We start from the raw sequence: 19,796 nt of genomic DNA on the forward strand, positions 1-19,796 counted from the left end.
CTGGGCCAAATCCAGCCCTCCACCTTGTTTTATCCACCTGGCACCGTGTTTCTACCCGGCAGCAATGCCGAGCTCTCACTTAACTGTTAAGGAACAGTTACATTTATACAGTCCTCAAATTATATTCGGCCCTTTGAAGGGAACCACAAGGCTTATGTGGCCCCCGGTGAAAATGAGTTTGACACCCCTGGGCTAAAGAGAATGTAATTGCAAAGCTCATCAATGAAAAAGCTAAAAGAAAACATCTTTTCTCAAAACAAGTTTACCTTCTCCTGGCACTAATAATGAGACTCTAACTCTAAGAAATTTTAAAATTACACACAGACACACAAGGAAAAAAATATTTTTTCCAGATTTATTGAGATGTAATTGACATATAACACTGTGTAAGTTTAAGGTAGACAAGGGCAATGATTTGATATATGTATATATTGCAAAATGATTACCACAATAAGTTTAGTTCATACATCCACCAGCTCACAATAGTTACAACAGGAAAGAAAATTTGTGAGTCCTATAAAAATCTGTCACCCAGAGATGACCGTAGTTAATTTATAAATAACTCTCTAGACATCTGTCCACATGTATAAATATATATAAGTATTAATATCTGAAAGTTAACGGAAGTAGAAAAATTTTATACATGTTATTGGGCCATGAGCATCTTTGCAGGTCAATAAATAGCGCGCTTCATCACCCACATAATGAGCTGTTAGTATTCCATTGAATAAAGATACCATAATTTATTTAGCCGACTTACGTGTTGTTATTGAAAATATACTTTCAGAAAACTCAGACTTGTAGACAGAGAACACAGACTGGGGGTTGCCAGAGGCACAGGGTTAGGGGGTGGGTGAAGGGGGTCAAAAGGGACCAACTTCCAGTTATAAAATAAGTCATGGGTATATAACATACAGCATGGTGACTACAGGTACTAATACTGTATTACATTCTTGAAAGTTGCTAAGGGAGGTCTTAAAAGTCTTCGTTACTAGAAAAAAAGATTCTGTAACTATATATATCGTGACTGAATTAACTAGACTCATTGTGGAGATCATTTTGCAATACATAGAAATATTGAATCATTACATTGTACACCTAAACCTAAAATAATGTTATATGTTAATTACACCTCAATTAAAAAATGAATACTTTCAGAAGCTGAGTAATCTGGTGGTGTAGTATGACACTGTCTCAGCAGCCTCTGCAGAAATCCCAGCATGTTTCACACCAGACAATGTCAACATTAGCCCTGGAGCCACTTAATAAAAGAAGTAGACAGTTACTGGGTCAGACTCTAAGACACCAGAGTCCACATATTAAAGGCCAAACCCAGTGAGCAGAGTTTAAAAGAATCACAAAGGCATTTATCAAGAAATAACCTCCTCTGAGGACCAGAATAGACATTTTTCCAAGGAAGACATACAAATGGCTAACAGACACATGAAAAGATGCTCAACATCACTAATCATTAGGGAAATGCAAATCAAAACCTGTCAGAATGGCTATTATCAAAAAGATAACAAATAAGTGCAGATGTGAAAAAAGGGGAATCTTCCTGCCCTGTTGGTAGGATTATAAATTGGTACAGCCACCATGAAAAAAAAAAAAAGTAAAAATAGAACTATTGTACATCTAGCAATTCCACTTCTGGTATTTATCAAAGAAAAAGATATATGACTCATATGCTTCCTTATGTTTGCTGAAGCATTATTTACAGCAGCCAAGATATGGAAGCAGCCTGAAAGTCCTTCAGTACATGAATGGATAAAGAGGACATGGGATGTACATATATGTGTCTGTGTATGTGTGAAAGTTACTCAGCCTAAAATAAAATAAAATGCACTTATGAAAACATGGATGCACCTAGAGGGTACTATCCCAAATGAAATAAGTAACACAAAGTAAGACAAATACCATGATTTTATTCTAAAAAACAAACAAATAAAGCAGAAACGGACTCATGGATATAGAACACGCTGATGGCTGCCCAAGGAGAGGGGGTTGGAGGAATGGGAAAAGCAGGGGAGGGCATTGAGAGGAACAAACTCCCAGTTATAAAGTAAATAAGTCATGGGGATGTAATGTACAGCATAGGAAATACAAGAATGATATTGCAATAACTTTGTATGTTTATGAATGGTTACCTGACTTATGGTGATCACGTCAAAAGGTATATAAGTGTCAAGTCACTATGCTATACATCTGAAACTACATTTGAATTATTTTTTAAAAATTAAAATGAATTAGGCCCTGGCTGGCATAGCTCAGTGGATTGAGCACGGGCTGGGAACCAAAGTGTCCCAGGTTCGATTCCCAGCCAGGGTACATTCCTGGGTTGCAGGCCAGAACCCCCAGCAACCGCACATTGATGTTTCTCTCTCTCTCTCTCTCTCTCTCTCTCTCTCTCTCTCTCTCTCTCTCTCTCCCCCTTCCCTCTCTAAAAATAAATGAATAAAATCTTTAAAAAAAAATTAAAATTAATTAAGCTCTCCCCTGCTACTCATTGCAATGAGGACACCTGTCTGCTCATACTCCTGCTGGTGGGAAGAGAACCTCTGGCTGAGCAGCCAGGCTGCGGGCTGGACGTTCTGCCTGGTGCCGCAAGGGAGAGAGGCTCCCGTCCTCAGGCGCACATGGTCAGCGGGTCCCAGCCAGTTTGGCACATGGGGAAGAGCAGCCACTCTCCCCAGATGGCACTTTCTATCCGTGCTCACAGCTAAAGTGGGAAACAGCTCTGCCAGCATTGGCAAGAACACCATGTGGTTGGCATGGAGAGTCTCGAAGCTAGAGCACTTAACATTTCTGTGTAATCAGTATCCCTTATGTGGAAAAAAATCCTGAGACCAGGGTCCCAGTTTTACAGATAAAGAAACTTGGTCACATAGCTACATAGAATGTGCTGTAGAAACGAGAACACCAAATTCCCAGGAATATCTAAAACTTGAGTACAGTCTGGGTATATAAGTGGACTGATACAAAAGAAAGAATAAAAATTGAAAAGATGACAACTATTCACTCACTTTCAGGAAATACTGATAAGACACATGGTTTTTGGTACCCCCAACAGCAATGCAATTTCATGCAAGGCCTCCCTGTGACTCCTTGCTTCCATTAAAAATTAATTAGAGCTCTGATGAAGGAAAAGCCCAGCTTAGTGGGGAGGCTTCTGGCACTGCTGACTGTGGGTGTACCTTTGAGCCATTAGTACTTCTACACGTAGAGCAACATAAATAACTGCCCCCATGCATAAGACTCTTATGAAAGTTACTCAAACTTGGAAGGGTGCAAACAGATGTAAGAGTTCACATTTTTCCTGCTCCTACATGACAAACATTGAAGCGAATGTTCAAACTACTGCGGTGAAACATGTGGCAAAGATGGCGGCCCCTGCTGACCACCAAAGGTAACTTGCTCAAAATCTCACACAGGTTTGCACTTCAGAAAAGGTCCAGAGGTCAGATATTCTCTTGAATATGCCTGTCTGAGCAGAGACAAGTATGGAATCTTCTTTGAACTCTTTCACATGTCCCAGGAAATGCAAAACTGCTGATTTAAGTAGTCAAGAAACCCTGAATCCTAAGGACCAGGGGTCATACCTTTCCTTGACTATGTACTCAACCAGATAGCAAGAAAATAATGTTGAGAAAGGGCGGGGGAGGGGATTAATTCAGTTCATCATGCAGATAATGTTAGTTTAAAAAGGAGAGATGTTTGGCCCTGGCCAGGAGGCTCAGTTAGTTACAGCATTGGCCCGTACACCGAAAGGTCGGGTGTTCAATTGCCGGTCAGGGAACACAGCTAGATCGCAGTTTTGATCCCCAGTCCTGGCACGTACAGGAGGCAACACATGGACTTTTCTCTCTCACATCAATGTTTCTGTCTCTTTCTCCCTACCCCTTTTCTCTCTCTCTCTAAAATCAATAAACATATCCTCAGGTAAGGATTTTTAAAAAAGGAAACATGTTTGGGTGTGTCTTTTTAAATATCCCCATTTCATAGAGAGGAATCTGATTTGTTTATTCCATTCAAAGCAGACCCTGACATCCTGTTGCCAAAAATATCATTGCCTCCCCCTCCTCCCTTCCCAGTATTGTCTGCAGGTGCCTTCCTCCTGCAAATGAAGTCCTCCACATGAGGCTGTGACTGGATCGTGGACTGTTTGGCAGTGAAGGCTGCTTGGCCCGTTTCTCACATGCATTTGGGTGATTTCCAAACAGATGCATACGCATCTTCACTTTCTTGGCAGAAGGGCTGAGAATTTAAGGATTCTTGTGGGGAATTTATGCTGCTCTAAAAACTTAACCCATCATGAAAGCAATATAAAAGATTTTGCATAAAAGACATGACCTTTTGCCTCCTTGTGGAGTTTGTTGCTTGGCCTCCTGTGTCTTTGTTGCCTTTCATGAAAGCTTCAGCGACTTTTCTTTGTGAAACTTTCTTTGTGAGCAGGCGATTTTCACTGTCCTCTGCTCTCTAGGGTCTATTTTATTTTCAACAATGATTTCCATTTCATCTGAATCTATTGTCCTGGCGAAAGATGTGCTTTTTTATTCAGAAAGTACCATCAATAGGGATGAAAAAAAATGTTTAAAAGCCATTTGGGGGCAATTTGAAAAACAGGGGTAAATAAATCAGAGTAACCCATAATTTTATTACCCAGAGTTGTGTACTAACAAGGACAAAATGAGAAGTCCCAACAATGACTGGGGATGGATCGGTGTTCTGATTGGCAAATCCTAAACAATCACTGCTATCCTCTGAGTCATTTCATTCCCCAATGACCAGAGAGAACAAAGAAAGCCCCGCAAATCAGGGAAAATGTTATAATTTCATATCTGCCTATATTTGTCTGGGTTAAATACAACCAAGAGCTCTTGAATAGCCTCCTCCAAAGAAAACTTTGAAAATTTACCAATAGAAATTACCCTGTAAAGAGGCAGAGAAATACAATGTTCTGCAAACAATAGTTTCTTAGACTGAATAAGTGGAAAATAAAACAAGAAAATGAAACAGTAGCTGAAAAGAATAAGAAAGCAACCCAACCTCCTTTATTTGACATTGTGAATGACTTAAAGGTGTTTTGCCTGATCCCTCTTTGATAAACACAGTGAGGGACTAACTTTTGTTCAATGTCTGTCTAGATGTTCCAAGTCAAATTTTAAATTTGCTTCCTCAGCTGTGCCTTTACCTACCCTGCAACTCCTTGCCCTCTTCCCTCCTTCTTACCTGGGGAACCTGATTACACCCTGCCACGGACTCCTCCCCGCACAGCTTCCCCACTGCTGGGGCACAGCCACAGACATTTGCACGTCTGCACTGACTCTGAGTCTACTCTTCAGTTCAGTAGGATGCCCCCCAAGAAAGGTTCTCAAGCAGGGTCTAATGGGATCTTTATGAATTGGGAGTTTATTTTTTCCCCTTTAGTGCAGCTGCTTTGCTATAGGATGACAGAGTTGCTGAGACTCCCCACATCAGCTTCCCTCCTGACACCCAGCACCAGGGATTTAGGATCGGCCAAGGCCAGGAAGCACCCCTGTGGAGGACTGCTCACAAGGCTTGTAAAACAAAGGAAGTTTCCTCAAGCAGTTTATCTGCCTTCCTAGCAGTTGATTCTAGATAGCCTACTGCACCAACAATTCCTCCTGCAAGAATAACAGTGACTGAGGAGAACACACTTCCCACTGTGAGGCAATTAGAGTGCTGCTGAATGGCTGATTGCTTGCGTGTGGTCCCCTTAGTTCCCTGGTGGAGCGTGCTTATGGTCCTGCAATTGGATAAAATGGATTGGACTGAGTGCTGTTATACAGAACCGCCAGCTGTTCTACTGTTAATAAAGACACTATTTAGCTATTAATACTTCCCATTCTTCCATGTTGTGCCCATTCAAACAAACTATCTTTGTTTGCAGAGGGGTGTGACTGCACCTGTTTCTGGTTTGGCAGTCTGGCCTGTGGAGGACCCCTTGTTACTGCTGTGCAGCAACTGTAGTTTTCCAAGCAGTGTCTGCTTGTAAACGAAAAAGGACACACAGACAGTGGGATTAAAACAAGGGAAAGTGAAGCTCTAGAATACATAATAACCAGCCTGGTTTATTGGGCAAATCAGAATTTACTTGTAAGCAAATGCTTTGTGACTAATGATCCTTTCCTTTTGCAGGGAGTTATCGACTTTTAAATATTCCTGGGTCTGAAAGCAGGCTTCTCTATGGTGATATCAGCAGGTGACAAATGCTGCCTAAGGCTGAGGAACTAGCAGGAGATAACACTTGTCAGATAAGCAAAGCACTTTCTTCAAACCAGTAAGAACTATATACTAGGCTCTTTGGAGTGCTGTCTTCAAGGAATTCATAATGAGAGTAGAAAGACAAGACTTACATACACAGGGAAAAATAGTTCACATGAAGCAACCTATGTTATATTTTCATTTCTGTGTAGACAGAAAACACAACAATATGTCAAGTGGGATCTAGCCAAAAATTGCAGTTAAGGCCCAAGCTAGAGCCACCAGTTAAACACTACTAGTTGGAGAAAATTTCCCCAGGGTTTATGAAGATACTGCCCTACCAACGGTAACACCACCACCATCATCACCATCACCCAATTCTGTATGAACATTGAATAAAAGAGAATACAGAAGAGGAATTTAAAATAACCATCAACCTGTAAGAATCTATGTTATAGGCACGTTAGTCTGCTAGAGCTGCCATAGCAAAAACTACCAGAAACTGGTTGGCTAAACCATAGAAATTTACCTCTCATAGTCTGGAGGCTAGGAAGCCCCCAAACCAGGGTGCCTACAAGGTAAGTTTCATTCTGAGGCCTCTTCCCTTACCTGGTAGGTAGCCCCTCTCTCCCTGTGTCCTCCCATAGCCTAAGTCTGTGCATTGTGAGAGGAAGGGAAGAGGGAGAAGGCTCTCTGGTGTCTCTTCTTAGAAGAAGGCCCTGTTATATCTGGCCCCACTCTTATGGCCTTAATTGTCATGTAACCTTAATCACCTCCTTACAGGTCCTATCTCCAGTCACATTCAGGGTTAAGGTTTCAACCTAGGAATTTGGGGTTAGGGAGACATAATCCATTCTATAACACTAGGTTATGATTTTCCCTTTTTCTCTCCCAAGGAGTGGGGAGCAGAAACACATAGCTCAATCATCCAGAAATGTGGAGGGTGATTTTGAAAAGGGAAAACAGCTGTTATCTTCCCTTGCTAGAGTCCACATGGGACATCAAACCTACAAGCTATACATTCTCCTCAGTGTTGTGTCCTGAGAGGGGAATAGTGAGCAGTTCTGAAAAGACTCTGACATGGTTTTCTGAAGTGTGAGATGTCCTTGGATATAGAGACAGTGCTTTTTCTGGTCTAGAGCTTTTGGAGGGCTGGCTGGAAAGGCATAGAGAACATGGGTACTATTCACATTTTTACTGTCTGTGTTTTATGATGTTTTGACATCTAAAAAGTCTTGCCCACCAGGGAGTGACTATCCCTCTAGAGACTTGCCAATTCTTAGAGGCAGCAAAGGGCTAGGGACATTTCTAGTATATGTAAACCAACCAATCCCAAGCTCAAATTCGCCAACTACCTCTTGTATCTAACTCACACACCCATCCAGGAAACTGCTTTAAATCAACCCAAGTATCCAAGGCCAAGTATCAATTAACTAGAGACCACCTCTACAGCCCAGAGTCCACCAACAGTATTCATACTGGCCAATGTTAAGCTGTTTACTCTGCCCTGCTTTATCTTTCCCACAGAAATGCCAGTGAAGTTCTGGACTAGGCTTTTCCTTCATTCCTTCCTCTGCCTCCTGACCAAAACCTGTGACTTCCCTATGGGGCATGGCATGGCATGGTGTGACCCCCTCTCTCGGGAAATGTAAGGAACAAATTCTTTCAATTGCATTGACCTCTTCATAGCTCACTAAGTCACCACCTAAAGTAAGTAGTTTCTTTTGAAGCAAGATGTCCCAAAGCACCCTCAGCAAAGATAGAAGATTTCAGCGGCTCTTGTGGCTCCATCAGAAGGGCCTACAGCTGGGTCACTGGCCCACATATGGAATTGGAGCCTTAGCTATGCCTCTCTGAGGCACCTTTGGTGACAGAGGGGCTGGGCAGATCTGAGCACTGTTCCAAGGCAGCTACATTCACAAACTCAAGGCCAGGCAGAATAAGGTGGGCTTCACTGTTCTGGGTCTACAGTCGTTGTCATCATGGAATGAACGTGGCCTATAGTACCAACTCTTCCCTCACCAGTTTCATTTTTCTGTTATATCTTTTTCCCACTTTTCACTATGACAGTTGGGCCTCACTGATACAAACAGACAGTTTTATTAGAAGGGTGATCCAAATAAAATTTCCGTACTCTGACAAGAAAAAATATCATTGCTCTCCTTAAGAACAGTGACTCAAAGGAGATCTCAAGAAGTAGACGGTGTTTGGTGCTAGAAATCTTTTAATCCAAATGGCAGGTGATTCCTCTCCTCAAAAATGGGATCTGACACAAAATGTCGGGGTGGCTGATGATCCCAGCACTGACAGCCGAGAATAGAATGGATTTTCCACAGTAAAGAGGCATAGAAGTATGATAAATTGACCAAAAAATGGAGGTACAGCCTCTTTCTAGATATATTTTACTTCTTGCATTTCATGATACATACAACATAAAACTTTGAAATATATTAGATAGTCAATAAATTCTTATTGAGAGGAGGAAGGGAGAAGGTATCATTTAGAATACTTTCCACAGCAAGATTCTGAAGAGTCACATTAAATTGACTTAGCTATTAAGGTAATTATTGGACCATATAAATCAAAAATCCAGAATGTATGGACATCAGAGGGTATGATCAGTTCTACCTCCATGTCTCTGGTAATCACCTTGACTCTGCCCTCTTCCATAACTTTCCTCTTGGTGGCAAAATGGCTCCCTCAGTGTCAGACATTCAATTTGCATAACCTCACCATCTAGGCAAAGAGAAAAGGCCACTTTGACATGGAAGGTTAGCCCCTATTTAGAACCAATAGCTTGGACACTGGGGATTGAGAGTATACTGAGTGCCTTAAGCCAATCAAGACCCAAGTCTGGATCAAGAGGTAATGCTGACCTCAACATAACAACCAATAGAGAAATTTATAGAAGTTGAATATGGAAAATGAATACTAAAAAAGCCTTCAGAAAATTCAGAAAGTGGAGGGGGAGGGAAGGAAGGTCTGAAGCAAAGGAGAAAGAAAGAAAATAGAGAGGAAGGAAGAGAAGGAGGGAAGGAGGGAGGGAGGGAAGGAAGGACAGATTTGAAAAACCTGTTCTAACACCCAGTCCCTAGGTTACTCATAGTGGAAATGATATATTACATTGGCAATGAGAAGGAATGCAATGAATGCAGCACTAACTCTACTATCCTGGAGCAGACTGTGATATTCTGTACCATTGCACTCCTCTAGCTTACCTCTGTTTACATCTCTAGAAGCAACCTAATTGATGATGAGCTATATAGAGATGTGAAAAATAGATCTTATTCCCACTCCAGGGCTCCATCTCTATGTCTTAATCACAAACAAAGCATGCTGGCAAAATGGAACAAGTATAGAAAAATACTAAAGGTGTGTCAAAAGGTTCAAGTTCAAATTTGCTCTTCCACATATTGTATAAATTTGATCGAGTTACATAATTTCTTTGTTTTTCAGTATCTTTATCAATAAAAAGAAGATATCTACCTCACAGTGTTATTGTAAGGATTATATAAAATAAGCTACATATAAAGCAACTTTAGTAGGTATTTAATAGGCATTAGTTTGTTTCCCTGTAAGAATTTCCCCTAAGAGTGGAATTTTTTTATCATCTGATCAAATCCTCAATTCTCTTGATCTCTTATTCATAACTTCCACAGTAGCAGGAAAAAAAAATCTACTAATTCTCATGACAAACTACTGTCAAACGTGTTCTCCTTCTCTGTAGCTTAGTTTCCCACAAACACATTCATTCAATATTTCTAAGCAGCTATTGGCTGACATGAGCTAGATGAAAGAGAGAGGGGCAGACAAGGAAGGGAAAGACAGTCAAAAGAAGAGAGGAAGGGTGAATGGGCTGAATTATTTATAATTTAGTAGGTTTATTATCATTTTTTATAGGTGATTATCATCTATTGGTAAATCTCTACTGGTAAAATATATTTAAAAAAACAGTAGTGCTCTTGCTTTTTTCTCTCTCCCCAAATTTTACACTGTTATTGCTTAAATTCAACAAAAAGCACCAGCCTGAATGATGAACGGAGCTTCCAGGCCCAGGAATCTCTGTCTCAGCACTTGCTCCCAGAATATTCTAGGGCCAGTTTTAGGAATAGTAATAATTCTCACTTTAAATTTTTAAAATTATATCAGCACAGTCATAATTTGCTACCTAATATTGATCAATAAACTAATTGGATAATCTTAATATTTAGTTCTGTAGCATCTGTCCTCATGCCTAAACAAAAATGCAGCTATTGATTTTTTAAGTCCCTATTTTTTCCTTTTTTTCTGATTTCACTTATTAAGGCTGAATTCGGTAACTCTTTAATGGTACATCAGTAAGTACACAAATACCTTCCTAAATTTTCAACATATAACAAGTATGCTATTTGTGTAATTCACGTACTCATTAGTATATTTATGAGACTAAGCTAGAATAGAATGGATAAAGATGCTTCTTGATTTGAATTCAAGGAGAAGAAAATGCAGCAGTAGGCAAAAAAATCCAATGCTCAGTTGTAATTTCCTTACTGAGGAGAAGAAACATTGAAACTTGTCCATCTGGTACAAAATTTATGAATAAAATGTTATAGTACATAAGTTTCAAAATATTGATAAACTTATTAACTGAATGAAGGATATTCCATGACAAATATTACTCAGAAGAGACAAACTAATTTTAAAATAATAGCAAGAAAAGTTCCTTCTTATTACTTGCAAAGTATAATAATATTAACCAAGAGTTCCTAAAATGTTGTCCTTGAATTACCTCATAGAGAAAGTAAAGGAGAAAAATTTCTGTTGTCAGGTAAGTATGTGAAATGTATTAAGTTCTCATCTTTGAAATTCAAAATGACTTCTAGCAAATTAAGACTTTCAGAAATCCTGCCCTTAAAAGAAATAAAACTAGTTGATTTTGTTTTTATTTCTTATACTTGAGTACTTTTTTCCTGGTGACACTTATTAACAACCAACCTTAGGAAAGGCTTCATTAAGACCATTACTTGCTTCCTTAAGACATCCTTGGATTTTTAGCAACAAATTGACATCTCTTTTGAGTTCATAAGAAACAATCAACATCATTAAGATCTCAAACCAATCAAAATAAATATTTGTAAATCTTAACAACCATAAAGAAAGGTGATAAAGGTGATACACTCCCTTGTAGTGTCGATTATATCAACCATATTCTTAATCACTAGTTCTAGAACACTAGCTTGCACTTAGTATACTTTTTATAAGTACTTATTTAGTGGAAAATACCTCTGAAATTTTAAGCATATTCAATCTTTATATCTCACAAAGCAATACCATTTCTTTCAGTGTTTTCCTGATTTAATCCAATGGAGATATTGGAACAAGTATCTGGAATGAAGCAAAAATAGAAAGTTTGAAAAAAGTACAGTAAATGTTGAAGAGATTCATTTACCTCAGTGACAACTTCAATACATGAGAAGTAACTACGTGGTAAATACTAAAATCACATATTAACTAAAACCTCTGTCTGTTCTCTAGTAAACATGACCTCTCTCCTTTCCAATTTGTTCTATTCTTTTCACCTAAGACATACACATGTATTATAGTTATTGCAGCCGAATGCAGGGTAATACCCTGCAATTCCATAAACATTTTATTGAGAGCTGCTCTAGGTGGGGCGTTAAGATAAGAAGTTGAAAGCACGGTATCTCACCGCTGAACAGGGGGAGAAAGACACACAAATGGGAAGCAGGGTGCCAGGGCGGTCAAAAGTGCCAGCTCTGGGATCAGGTGGCCTGAATTCGAGTTCTGGCCTTGATCCTTACCAAATACATGATATTGCACAATTTACTTAACTCTTCTAACATTAAATTTCCCTGTGTGTAAACAGGACTACTAATAAAACCCACTGACACAGAGTTCATGTGAAAGTTAAATGACAGTGAGCAAACATTTAGCACTGTGCTATGCACTTTACACGCCCAGCATATATTTGCAGTGTTCATGAGGTGTGAAATGACTGAAAACAATAGTACATGGTGGTACAATACTAGAGTAGAAGTACAAACAAATTTCTATGTGAGCGCAGATGAAGGACCATTTTATTCTGCCTGACGGGTACATGCTCAGGGAAGGTTTCCCAGAGTTTTTCCCAGGAATAAGAGTCAGTAGAGAAAGGTAGGGGTGGGACATTGCAGATCAAGAGCAAATCAGAGACATGACATGACATAAACACATAAAAGAAAAAAACAAGTCAGGAGGTGCATTCATTTCCTAAGGCAGCCGGAGCAAAGTCCCACCAACTGAGTGGCTCAAAATAACAGAAATGTGTTGTCGTACAGCTCTGGAGTATGCAAGTCCAAAACTGAGGTTTCAGCAAGGAGGAGAAGTAGAAGGAAACTAAGCAGGAGTGTACAAACTTTTGGTGTCTCTGGGCCATCCTGGAAGAAGAGTTGTCTTGGGCCACACATTAAATACACAAACACTAATGAAAATAAACAAAAATCTCATAATGTTTCAAGTAAATTTACATTTTTGTGTGGGGTCACATTCACAGCCATCCTGGACCACATGCGGCCTGTGGGCCATGGGTTGGACACCCCTGCAGGAATCCCTTTTTGTTCTTCCTAGCTTCTGGTGGTTTGCCGGCAATCTTTGTCATTCCTCGAATTGTATGTGATTCATTCCCATCTAACGTCTTTTCTTGATGTTCCCCCTGCATCTCTTTATCTCATCTTCCCTGTGTTCTTGTCTCTCTATGTCCAAATGTTTCCTTTTCATAAGCACACCAGTCATATTGCATTAGGGCCCACCCTAGTAGACATCATTTTAACTTGTAAAGAATCTATTGTCAAATAAGGCCATATTTGGAGGTACTGGGAGTTAAGAATCTAGCACGTACTTTGGGGTGTGGGGGGCACAATTCAACTCATAGCAGGCATTACCATTTGAGCATTAGAGAAAAAGAAATGGATAACAAGCAGGCAGATGTAGTCAACGAGACTAGAATAGAACTCTGTGATGCGGTGTAGCTTGTACTTTACTTTATAGAAAATAAAGAAACACTGATGGCCTTTACCCAAAGGAGCAGTTTGATCAGACCTATATTTCAGAAATGACCTCAGTTGGCAGTGCTGACAATGAATTGGACCATGAAAAACCTGGAAAGAAGGGTATCACGGTGGATATTACTACTGTTCAGGAGACTCATGTGGGGTCCTTCCTGGGGCAGAGCCCATGGCTGGAAAAGGAGGGAACAGATACAGGAGGGATTTCAGTGGCAGAGCAAATGAAACATGATTGTGCGTGCTCCCATCTTCTCCAGAAGGAGAGGTCCTTGAGGGCAGAGGCCACTTTATACCCATTTTGAGCCCTTTCATGGCCTCTAACACCATGCCTCGTGTTTTTGTCAGTTCAGGCTGCCATGACAAGATGCCATAGACTGTGGGGCTTAAATGATACAAGTTTATTTCTCACAGTTCTGGGGGCTGGAAATTCAACATCAGGGTGCAAGCATGGCTGCCTTCTATTCTGAGACCTTTTCTCTTACAAGGGGCCACCACCTTCCTGTGTCCTCATGTGACCTTTCCTTTGTGTGTCAGTCCACAGTGAGGGGGAGTGGGAGAGAGACAGAGAAAGCAAACTTTCTTGTGTCTCTTCTGCCAAGGGCACTGATCTCATGTGGAGTCTCATTTGCATGGCCTCACCTAACCTTCATAACCTCCCAAAGGCCCCAGGCCCAAACACCATCACATTAGGTGTTAACGCTTCAAGACATTGGATTTCAGGGGCACACAAACATAACACCTTTCTCATAACAATTTGTAGAGGGTTCAAAAATTTTAACAAGATGACTCCTTGCTAGTGTGGCTCGGTTGGGTGGAGCCTTGTCCAGTACACCAAAAGCTTGGGGGTTCGGTTACTGGTTAGGGCACATACCTAGGTTGCTAGTCTGATCCCCAGTTGGCTGGGGTGCATATGTGAGGCAACCAATGTTTCTCTCTCACACTGATGTTTCTTTCTCCCTTCTTTTCTCTCTAAAATCAATAAACATTTTTTTAAATGTAACAAGATGAAAGAATCAGTACTTAGGTTGCCAGATAAAATATGGGGCACTCCATTAAATTTGAACTTTGGATAAACAACAAATAAATTTTAGCATAAGAATGTCCAATTACTAAAAAGTTATTTATCTGAAATTCAAATTTAACTGGCGCATCCTGTATTTTTATTTGCTAAATCTGGCAACTCATAGGGATATATGTATATATTTTTTCTTTTTAGTGTATGTTTTCTAATGCAAAAAATAACATATATTTGAGACATGAAACATTTGAGCATACATATATTTATATATATATATAAATGTATGTATGTTTATACATATTTATATGTTTATATACGTATATGTTTATATATATTTTAAAACATTCATTGTTTATCTGAAATTGAAATGTAACTGCCCCTGTATTCTTATTTACTAAGTCTGACAATCCTAATTGGAATGATTTGTTGATCAGTAGGGTTGGGAGTAATAAAAGTAATAAAGAAAAATTTCAAAGAATATATAACCCCTACTGGAGCCCCTGCCAGTAGGAAAACTATATCTTATCTTCTTTTCCTAGATTCAATAAAAGCATCTGATTAATATTATGAAATTAGAAGTTACTGGAGTTCCTAAGGACTCCAAATTATGAGAAGTTCTAACAGATATGAATGGAATCCCAATGCTATCCCAACTCTGCTCTCTCACATTCTAGAAGGCCCCAGACCTGCAGTCCAAATTTGAATCAAAGGGTGCTGGAGGTTTGGGAGCTGACGGAGGAAGATTTGAACCTTGAATCCTGTTTGCCTGCCTGGCAGCCCACTAGCTCCGTGCCCCGTGGTTTGTGCCGTGTGGAAGGCCGGGCAGCACTATTGGCCCACACCGTGTGCTGAGGAGGACATGCCTGCCTGTGGCTCCCTAACTCTCCACAGAACCTGCTACCTCATTTTGTACTTGGCCTTGCTCTGGCCTTGGTCTCCTGCTGCACTGTGATGGGTTTGGCCACCTTACACACAGAACGAGAAGCCTTTACGGAAGCACCACCAAGACATTCCTGCAGTTCCAGGCTCTGCTTGGGGTTGATCTCTAAGAATCTCACATCCCCATAATCTCTTTTACTAACTCTCCCCCAGGCTGACTGCCCTCCTCTGTGTACTCTGCCATATGCTCGCTTGGCACGTTTGCTACTTACATTGAAACCCCTGAGATCCAGGCAGATTCTAATCCTGGAGTTTAATGTATTTGATGAAATGTTTGTTTTGGACACGAGTTGAAACCTCGAAAAGCCAACATAAAACTTTTCTTGTCCATTATCTACTTAAGTGATTCTGATCTGTGTGGAGATTTCCTACGCTAAGATAAGCATGGATAGAGCTTTTGTGACAACTCAGAGCATCCAAGCCCCGGAAACCTCATCAGTGGCCTGGGTTTCCCCTCAACCTACTTCCACACCTACAAGACAACGATGGTGAGGAAGGTGGAGACGGGGAGCTGCTCCAATGAGCATCAGTGCCCACTCCACCCATTCACTTTCTTGCATATTTTCTCACTTCTGTATTCTAACAGCTTTAAGGAAAGTGCTTTCTGAGAATAAGCTACACAGCTAGCTGGTTTCCAATATTTGTTTCCCTATAACATGCAGGCCCTCACTAAAGTATATTCCTCTTTCTAATGAGTACAAACCCAGAAATACCCCCAAGAAGGGAAGCCCCTGAGGAGGGGCTGACAGGCGTTCTTTTCAGTTTTTGTTTCTAATAAGTTCTGGGAATTATCTGATGATGATAATAAGACCCCCAAAAATCAGATAATTGCTTTATCAGACATCAAGATCACTGCCCAGTGAAGATGATAAACTATACAAATATGTCAGCCCAGTTGTCAAGATAGCAATAGCATATGCATAAATAATGTCAATATATATCCTAACTCCACTAAGGGCAGAGGCTTAAAGACACAATTATGAAAATATAAATAAAATATTCCTAAATAGGTAGGTGTTTTAAAAAAGAAAATAGACTCAATCAGTATGGGAATATTATGAATTTCCTTCCTTGGATTTGTGTCTTTTAAAATGGGCTATTTATCTAAATAGAAATCTCCAACAGAGCCCTCCTTAAAACCAGAACAATGCATATAATGACCTTTTGAGGACCAGTCTTTGTATCCTGTGAAACTTTTCTGTTTTTATATTCAACTTTCAAGCTTGCTTCCTATCACTGAGCTGTTTTCTAAAAATCCCAACAGAATGTTCCCAGATCACCTCTGTTGGTAAATTGTTCACGTGAGGCCAAAGCTTTTAAATAGGTTTGACGCGGCACCTTCTTTAGCAAAGCCATTAAGATAAGGGAGCTGGGCAGGGTGGGATGTTATTTGGATTAGACCCACAGCCCAGCTGTGCGAGCCCAGATTTTTCTCTTCCCCTTCTCTCCCTTTCTACCTCACAATTTTTTTTGTATCTTTAACTAAATGTCATTCAGTACAACAAATCACCAATTTGCCACAAGTAATGTAGGTTTCTAGCAGCGCACAAAGCCGTCTCACTTGTAGAATTATAAAACATTGAACACAGAAATGTACCTTGAGGAAAAAAACCCTTCAAAGTTCAGAGGTGATTTTAGAGACAGCCAGCATTAAAGGCAAGCTGTTGTGGAGGTTCCCACGACAGCAGTAGTGAATGAAGTCGGTGAAGGCAGGGTGCAGTGCGTACACTTGCCCAAGATAAACACGTAAATGACGGTCTCTAAAAGCACACGTGTGCTTAGTTAGATGATATCTAGTGGCTGTGGAATTTTCATGCTAACAAAAGACATATGCTTAAACATCAGTGGTACCAACTGATGACCTCAAAACTGACTGCCAGCCTGACCTCAAAAGAACCAAAACAATTTATCCTGTGGGGCAATCCGAGTGGGGAGGAAACCGTCTCAGCCAGATTACGATTTTATTTAGGAAGCAGAGCACAAAGGGGAACTGAGAACTTCAAAGTTTCTGCCCAGCTGTTCAGAGAGCTTCCTCCCCATATATAATTAATTAATTCAACTCCACATACGATTACAGGCAATTTACATTAAACCCAGTATTCATGATTAAACTGTGCTGACTATAGAAGTCTACAGCCCCAATTTTGTTTATTAAACTGGAAAAATAACCCAGGTTTAACAAAATACCTTATTTGTTCATGACTCACCCATTATATTGTTACAGACTTGGAAGATTCTATCTTGTCAAAAATCATCTTAGTTCCCTTAGGAAAAGAAGATTCTATATGTGGAAAGCTAAGGCCGTTCTTCCTAGATCATGTGGTTCTCCTGTCTCAGGAAGATCACCTTCCAAGGTGACCCTGTACTGAGGACGAGCGTTACAGCCCCAGGCAGGGGCAAAACATGGTAAGAAGGATGAAACCGGGACCACCCACACAAACAGCAGGCTTTTTCCTCAGTAGATCATTAAATGCCCTTTTTTCCAGATTCCATACTGCCATTGCCTGCAATGAGAGTAGACAGTACGACACTGGAAAGATGGTGCAACTTTATTTTCCCTCACAGCATTTTACACCTTGGAATACTTTTAAATGTTCTTTATTCAAATGTCACAAAAAGTCAGTCCACAGGCCAAACATAACCTCAGATAAGTTTTGTTGAGCTCATAGGTTTTTTAGTGTGTATTAATTGTAAACTTTAAAAATAATAGAATTCCATATATAATCATCTATGTCTGCCTCTTTTTTGAATATCTATAAGTAGAAGTAACATTTGAGGCTGAGTTATTGTATCCCCTATAAACCTGTTGCATCAGTTTGCAAGCTTCTATTACACACTCAGCTAACCTGGATCCTGTGGAGGTCTGGGGCTTCCTAACCCTCTGTTCTAGCGCAGTCCACTGATGTTTTAGGTAAGAGACCCAGAGCTTAGAGAGGGTGATGCCCAAAAATCAATAAGCCAATACCAGGGCCAGGCCCAGAACACGGTTCTTTCCACTGTACTTCTTGAGCTCTCCTTTTGATATGCTACCTACCTGATCATGATTCTGAAATGCTGATTACGATGGCACATTGTAATTACAACCACCATAATGATGAAATACATGTTTTTCAACGAACAAAATCAAAGGGTTATAATAAGGTATAAAATGTAGAAAAAAACTGAACCTCAAGATTGGTGACAGTTACTAACAGGTGATTTTTAGGGTTTTCACAATAATTTTAAGCAATAAAAGATGTTGATGAAAGCCATCTTTAGGGCCATTGTAGGTAGAACTGTAAACAGCACTCAAAAGAAAACCAAGAGCTTCAATATTTCTATCCAGCTATTCAGAGATTCCTCTCTATATAATTATGTGTGTCATTAGAATTTTAAAATATGAAAACTAATTTTTAGTTTGAATCAAGTTTGCTTTTGGCTAATAAGACAGATCCTGCCTTTTTCACACTTTTGGACTGATTCCTATTCATATAAGGCATTAAACCTCATGAAGGTGAAAAGCCTACGATTCTTTGATTATTGGAATAGGATTGAAATTTTATTAAGACCGCTGTAATTGTTAGGAGTAGATCACTGCTTACAGTAGACCGATAGATTCTTCCTACAGCTGTGAGTCCTTGGCATCAACACCCCCAGCTGCACCTGTGTATCTCCGCATGTTCACAACCTCAGGTAACCATGGATGGGGTCTTGGAGTACTGCCAGGTCTCTGAAGTCCTGTTAACTTCAAGAAGCTCCATCTTTGCCTTTATTCCCACATTGGGGTTGCCATTTGCACTGGGTGACCAGCAGATAGTATACAGACCCCAAGACTCTCAAAATAAAAACTCAACAACCACATTAAATAGGTGTCCCCTGCTCTCTTACTTGACATGGTCCCAAGCTGTCAGGGATCTAAACTGAGCACTAAAATATTACCATAAAATTTGTGTTTTGTTACCTTCCCCTTCCTGTCAAGTCTGAAGATTGCACACCACTCTCCGTGTGCTGTCAGCAAGGAAAAGTGAATGCAGAGGGAGAGAAGAGGATACAAGGCACAGGGATGCAGAGAGGACTGGGAGGTTGGCATTTAGGCACAGACTCCACAGAAAGTGCTGGCGCTCCCCAGTGCTCCCTACCTCACACTCGGACCGTCACAGCCATGTGTCTACAACCCCATCTTTCTGTCAACTCAGCATCCACAGCTCTGCTTTGAAAATCATGAAGGCGTCATGACCTGGAATTCTGTAATTGGAATAGCACAGCCTTCTCATTTATCAAGTAAAGAGCTGGGACTGATCTCTAAGATCAAAAGACAAACATTCCAAGATCATATGAGTTATTAGTTACTTAACAAAACCCCACTAATTCAGACGAGATCAGGCGCATTCAGGGTGGTATGGCCATAGACCTAACCCAGAAACAGAACACTGTGACATTGTAGAGCAGGTGCTGCTGTGTAGCTATCAGCCACCTAAAAAAGGGCTGTCACTTGTTTCTGTCTCGACAGTGGATTTCAGAGATTATGTCATCTTCTCAGGTCAACTCAACAAACATTTCTTTAGCCTTGTTACATGCCGGGGGCCCAGACA

This window comes from Phyllostomus hastatus, unplaced genomic scaffold (genome assembly GCF_019186645.2).
Source record: "Phyllostomus hastatus isolate PE091 unplaced genomic scaffold, TTU_PhHast_1.1 phas_contig_254, whole genome shotgun sequence".
Taxonomy (NCBI): domain Eukaryota; kingdom Metazoa; phylum Chordata; class Mammalia; order Chiroptera; family Phyllostomidae; genus Phyllostomus; species Phyllostomus hastatus.